This window comes from Grammomys surdaster, unplaced genomic scaffold (assembly GCF_004785775.1).
Source record: "Grammomys surdaster isolate TR1022 unplaced genomic scaffold, NIH_TR_1.0 203, whole genome shotgun sequence".
Taxonomy (NCBI): domain Eukaryota; kingdom Metazoa; phylum Chordata; class Mammalia; order Rodentia; family Muridae; genus Grammomys; species Grammomys surdaster.
In genome coordinates this window covers 11,031,955-11,039,031 of record NW_021604648.1, presented here as the reverse complement: position 1 = coordinate 11,039,031, position 7,077 = coordinate 11,031,955, and the positions used below count along the sequence as shown (strand labels likewise).

Here is a 7,077-nt window from a genome sequence, read left to right as displayed (position 1 = left end):
ATATTTTAAGGCTGGCTCTGCAGGAAGATAAGAACGGATTGATCATTTTTTTTAAAGAAACAATCCAAGTACAGAGTTAGCACATGTTCCCCTAAGACTCATCTTCCTATTTTGCCTTGGTAAACACAACCGTTCTGTGTTCAACCCTGTGGGACATGGAAAGGCCTGGCTGAGTTCCTGATCTCAGTACAGATGGACTCACGGACTGGCTGTGAACAGGAAATGCTGTCGATGCAGTTGCTAGAAGACAGAGAGGGAGGGGGATTTCAAGGAATATTCACAATATTAAGTATAGTTGACTTCTAAGTGCATTCCTTGGGCTTTGTCAATTGAGCCTTCTGATAGTAAAGCTACCATTATATTATGCTTATTCTTCAGACATACAAACTGAGGTTTAGAGGGTGGAGAAATGGCTCAGTGGTTAAGAGCACTGTCTGCTCTTCTTTTTTTTAATCACTCAGGATAAAAGATTTTATTTCTCACATTGTTAAAAATAAAATCATTCAAGAAGGTTTAAACTGTCAAGGGTACATAATGTTTGTGACCATAACCAGTGAAAATATATCTTCTAATAGATGGTCATCAATTGGAAACAAGAAACTGGTTCGAAGAAGAGTAGAAATCACAGCGAAAACACTGTATAAGAATATCTAGTGAAACTAATGTAAAAATGTAACGTGCTTGTATCTCAGCATAAATTAATGTTTTCGTAGACGACTTTCACAAAAGGCACCTTTCTTCTTTGCTTCTTAACCACTCCTTCTGACTTTTTTTTTTGTTTAAATCTCTTTTACATGCTCTCAGGCAGTCTCTTTTGTTAATAAAATTATTATTATTCCCTCCACATCCAGTATAGTTAAATTGGCAGCATCTCCCAATGGCTGAATTGTAGTAGACTCCTTTCTCACTGGCTTTACATAATCCACTATGCTGGTTCGAGACACCAGGAAGGGCCACGATAGTCCCACTCACTGCCTGGGTGCTTTGGTAGACTGAGGAATCACAATGTTGTTTACAGTAGAGCGATCAGTTACAGTATTGAGGTCAGTTACATAGTCACTTGTCTGTAACTCATTCACTGGCTCCTCACAGGTGTTCTTGCATTCATCCAAAGTTTCAAAGTTGTTGCTGTTGCCCAGGCACCCACCATATTTGAATTTTTCACACTGCTTTGATTGGTTGCTATAAAAATACCTAGTCATGAAACTTCGGCAGATTCCAGGATCCTCTTCCAAGAAGCAGAAATCGGGCTTTTCTGCTCCAGATGCTGTCTTTATAGTTTTTTTTTATAACCTGGTATGCATGTTTCCTTACACTCTTCCAGGGTATCAAATCGGTTCTCGTTTCCTTCACATCCCCCATATATAAATTCCTCACATTGATGAGTGTACATATTGAAAAAATAACTTCTTATCATTGCTTTGCATGGACCATCTTCCACCCTCATTGCACAAAATGTATGCAGCTGTTTCATTGGCCGTAGCTCAGAATCTGTATCATCAGCTTCCTCAGGCTGAGCATTAAGAAGCTCAGGAACAACGCCAAGCAACAGACACACAATTGCCCAAAAGGCATGTTCTTTCTTCATTTTGTAAGTCATTTCTCAATGAGTCAGTCGTCCTCGAAAGAGATCTGGAGATGAGGTCCCAAAATTATACCGTCTTCAGAAGAAATCCAGAGACAGGTCCCAAAAATGATACAGTGTGTGCAGATGGCCAAAATTACTGTCTGCTCTTCTAGAGGTCCTGAGTTCAATTCCCAGCAACCACATGGCGGCTCACAACCATCTATACTGGGATCTGATGCCCTCTTCTGGCATGCATGTATACATACAGATAGAGCACTCATATACAATAAATACATTTTGAAGCAAAACAAAACAAAAAACAAGCTTAGACTGAAATAAATTATGCAAGAGCATACCTATGTGGTGAAATAGAAGTTCCATCAGAAAACCTGTGCTAGGGTTGGGAATGTTGCTCACTGGGTAGGGTGCTCACCTGATGGGTGCTGAGCCTGTGTTTGAACCCTTGTGCTTCATAAAAACAACTGGAACAGCAAGCTAGGGGGTCAGTTCTTCTACTTTGCCGTCATTAGCCCTATGTGTGCTATCTTGGTTGTGGATCTATCATGAAGACTAGAAATCGTATTTATGAAGTTTTTGCCCAGGTAGAAAGGAATGGAGTCTCAAGTAAATGGTAGTTGGTGTTGTCTAAGCCCCAGACCTACTAAGACCTGAATAATGATTTCAAGAAGTCTACACTTCTCTCTCTGACTTGAATTGTGGAAGATCATTCTGGCACAATATGGTGTTAATCCTGGACAAGAATAAGATCACTACCACATTTTTTGAGCCAAATTTAAAATCAAACTTTATTAAATACTGGTCAGAACCATGGATATAGCCCAGGTCCACACCTGGGTTTCCCAGGGTATGGTACCAAATTACTTCAGCCAGGGGAGTATAAAGGTAAACCCCACAAGGCTTTGTTCAATCAGGAGCAAGCACACATCCTGACATACTTCCTTCTACATACCTCCTGCTGACGTGTGATCAAGTACCTCTTGTGCAGTTGGGACAGTCAAGCTTGTTTACAAAAATCGAAAACATGTGGCTTGTTATCGTACATGAAAAATAGCCCTCAGTATTCCCGGAAGTTGTCAGTCCTTGTGCAAGTGAGGTTTAAAGGCTAGAGCAGTGGTTCTCAACCTCTTTATTCCTGTGACCCTTTAATACAATTCTCATGTTGTGGTGACCCCCAACCATAACATTATTTTCATTGCTACTTCTTTTCTTTCTTACTTTCTTTTTTCTTTTCTTTTTTTTTTTTTGGTTTTTTTTGAGACAGGGGTTCTCTGTGTAGTCCTGGCTGTCCTGGAACTCACTCTGTAGACCAGGCTGGACTCGAACTCAGAATCCACCTGCCTCTGCCTCCCAAGTGCTGGGATTAACACCCAGCTCATTGCTACTTCATAACTATAATTTTGTTACTGTTATGAATTGTATTGCAAATATCTGATATGTAGGTCTTAGGGGACTTTTGTGAAAGGGTCATTTGCCCTACAAAGGGGTTGTGACCGCAGGTTGAGAACCAGTGGGTTAGAGGCATTTTTTTGTTTGTTCGTTTTATATCTCTCTTAAGCATAGCAATTAAACTTAGAACTTTAGCCATCGCAATGGGTTGGTGGAAGATAAGACTAGAAGCAGAAAGGCTGGGCCAGAGGTTACAGCAATGTGGCAAATGCATCTAGAAAGATTAACCATCTCATACCAACCCTTTCCTTTTGATAAAAGTCTCTATTATGCAAGGACCATTCACCGCAGCTATTCTTGCATCAGTAGCTCACCCAACCCCCCACACTTTCTTAACCTGTGCTACTCTTCAGGCTCTCCCAGAAATTTTGAACCATGAGGTTTAACATTCTTAGAAACAAGTCATATTTGACGTAGACACTTTAGAGCAATGGTTCTCAAACTGTAGATCATGACCACTTTGTGGGGCAAATGACCCTTTCACAGGGGTGGCCTAAGACCATCAGAAAACACAGTTAGATTACATTGTATAACACTAGCAAAATTACAGTTATGAAGTAGTAATATAAATAATGTTATGGTTGGGAGTCACCACACCATGAGGAACTACATTAAAGAGTCACAGCATTAGGAAGGCTGAGAACCATTGCTTTAGAGAAAGACCCTGGAAAACCCCATTACTGCCAAAGCCTGTACAATTGCCAAGAAGGCTGCCCTTCCACAGTGAGCATACTTTCCTTCTACGTACATATTCACTCAGTTCATTTTTATTTTGTTTTCTTTTTCTTCATTTTTATTTATTTTCCTCCCTAAAGTGACACCTTCCACCAATACAACTCTAATGCATGCTACAGTCAATGAAAACAAAAGTCAAAATAGTATAGTAGGTTTTGGGGAGGAAACCATGTACAGTTAGGGATATTTGGTATAAGGGAGAGTTTGGAATGATTTCCTGGCTTGAGGAGATGGGGCCTGAGTTGCTATCATCATGAAGACAGAGCATATGGGGAAAAAAAAGGGGGAGGTCTAAGGGGAAACATTGGACTTGAAATGCCCAGAGGATTCTTGTGGAGATGTTCAGTAAATTAGATAGTTGGAACTGGGACTCAGGGAAAAAAGTCTGAGCTTGACATAATTATATGAGAGCTTCTAGAGTTTCCCTAGTATCAGTACTAGGAGACGGAGATCACCCAGGATGTTGAAAGTTTAAGAATTCAGGAGTAGAATTCTAGAGAATACCAGTGTCAAAGAGGGAAGTGATGGGGAAATGAGAAGGAATGGTCAGAGAGGGAGAAGCAGAGCTAGGAAGGGAGGTGCCGAATGAAGCCGATATCAGAGAAGAATGTATCTCTAGACAGCTCAGCATCTCTCCCAGCAACCCCTTCATCCCACAGCTAGCCATCCACTAGAACTGACCCGTTCACACACACTCGGGGAATTTCATTCAACTTTTTTACCTGTTTTTTTGTTCTGATCTCTGGACCTTCCTGCACTGCCTGGCTTCTTTGTCTAAGTGACTCATCTGGGTTATCTGATGGCCGTTAAAATGTTGTAAGTTTCCAACAGCTAAAGAAACACAAATCAAAGGAACCTATGGCTCATTTATACAATACACTTGTATTATTAGTGCTCACAATAAGGATGCAAAACCTTTTGTTAACAGAGGCTCTGGGGATGGAGGCAGGCACCAACTCTACTGGTGGCATCTTAAGTACAGACAACTTTTGTGCAGAGAAATCAGAGAAGCAATATCAAACCTGTGTGTATCCATTGTTTGCTTTGGAACCTACATCAAGGAAAGAGGCTGAGGTGAAAAGTAGTAAATGGTAATAATTCAGGTCCTATGGTTTATAACAGTTTGGAACTGGGCAAGATCCAAAGCCCCAGCTTTAAAGCTACGATTAAACAACAGCAGACTAACTGACTCAGAACACTTTGTAACCATCAAAGAAACGATAACCATGTGGACATAGAAATACAACTGTGAAGTAAAATGAAGCCAAAAAAGAAAAAAGAATTGAATCACATAAATACTGGCAACAGTGTGCAGAAACTGGAATTTGTATGCTTTCTTAGATATTAAATGGTGAAATCAACTTGGGAAACAATGTGGCATTTGGTTCAGTTATACCATTCCTAGACCCAAGTTGAAAGCCACAACTCCTCACAAAAACCAATATATAAACACTCATAGCAACATTTCTAATAACAATAAAAGGTAACAACTCAAATGTCCACTAACCAATGAGTGAATGAAGAAATGTAATACATGGCCATACTATCACATCCAAACATGAATGAACTTTGAAATCATCATTTTGCTTAGTGAAAGGCAGTCATGAGGAAACATACACACAATATATATGTATATGAATATATTTATACATATCTATTAATGAATATATTAATACATATATGTGTACATGTACATATACATATAATGTGTATGTAGGTATATACCCATTAATATTAAGAGCCTAGAATGAGGAAAATTTATAGAGATAAAAAGTGTATTAGTGGTGGCTTATGGTTGGGCATAGAAGTGAGTATGGGATAATTGACTGGGAGTAACAGCAAAAAGATCTTTGTCTTCTTTTTGTGCTGATAGTTGCACAACTCTGCTGAGATATTGGAAATGATTGGAGGACAAGCTTTGAGTGGGCAAGACTGCAGAGCATGTGAGTTACCCCTCAACTTACAAACTTTAAAAATCTTGCCTTGTACATTTGTAACCAGTGGGTACTTTTTTTTTTTTTTTGAGACAGAGGCTTGCTAAGTTGCTCAGGCTTGCCTCAAACTCACTATGTCATTTAGGCTGACATATGAACTTTTGGTGATCCTCCTGCCTCAGCCTCACTAGTGCTGGGATTATAAACATGTACCAGCAGTGCCTGGCACAATGAGTAGACTCCTTCTTCCTTCTTGGTGATGGGCTCTGTGGCACCAAGCCTGGCTGATAAAGCTGCTTTTAAGAAACCAAAGCATACAGGAGGCAGGGGCAGGCAGATTTCTGTGTGTTTGAGGCTAGCCTAGTCTACAAAGCAAGTTCCAGGACAGCCAGGGCTACACAGAGGAACCCTGTCTCGAAAACCAAAAAGAAAGAAAGAAAGGAAGAAAGAAAGGAAGAAAGAAAGAGAGAAAGAGAGAGAGAGAGAGAGAGAGAGAGAGAGAGAGAGAGAGAGAGAGAAAGAAGCAAGCAAAGTACAATGTGGCTGTGGCTTCGAATGCATCTGTATTTTTTGTGAAACAATGAAGGCTGAAGATCAGTTGAGATATAAGAACAACACATAAAGCTTGGAGTCCAGAGACCTGGTTCCATTCCTCAACTTTTTCAAAAGAAATATTTCTATATTTATTTGTGTGCACGAGTGTGCATGTGTGCATAGGTGCATTCATGCCATAACATGCTTGTTGAGGTCAGAGAACAAAGTTCAGAAGTTCATGATGCAGGTCCCAAGCATGGAGCTCAGGTCATTAGTCCTAGCAGCAAGTACCTTTATCTGCTGACCCATCTTACCCATTCACCATCCCTCATGCTACTGCTCACTGACTAACTTTATTTTCTCATCCACAAAGCAGGAAAATTAGCTCTACCTCACATGGATGCTTCTAGGCATAGAATGTTTAATGGGCTCATTTTCTTGTCTTTTGGGGTTGTTTAAAACTGAGGTTAAACAGCATGGTGATAAAGTCCACTAATGTACGAAAGAGATTTGAAAATAAAGTCTTCTATAGGTCCACTTCCCAGGGGCCCACCCAATGCAGCCGAAAAGGAGTGCGTGGTGCTGGGAGTGGGTGCAGCCTACATGGCCTAAGACAGGGCTCTCACCCTCCTTTCACCCACATCAGAGTCCCTTGACGTTGCCCATCGTCGACAGCCTAAAGCCTTCGACCATCGATGTGACTCGTCTCACATCAGTGTTTTGGGGTTGTGAACTTGTCTAAGACTCCCCATAATTAGACATCCAAATTCAAAATTCACATAGTTGGGATTGAACATAAGACGCCTTCTCTAACTAAACAGAGAAGGGGGAGATGCCAGA

General features: G+C 40.6%; 1 pseudogene; it reads right to left on the bottom strand.

Moving 5' to 3' along the window:
• Nucleotides 1-688: 688 nt before the first annotated feature.
• On the bottom strand, nucleotides 689-1,709 carry LOC114623897 (annotated as a pseudogene).
• Nucleotides 1,710-7,077: the final 5,368 nt, after the last annotated feature.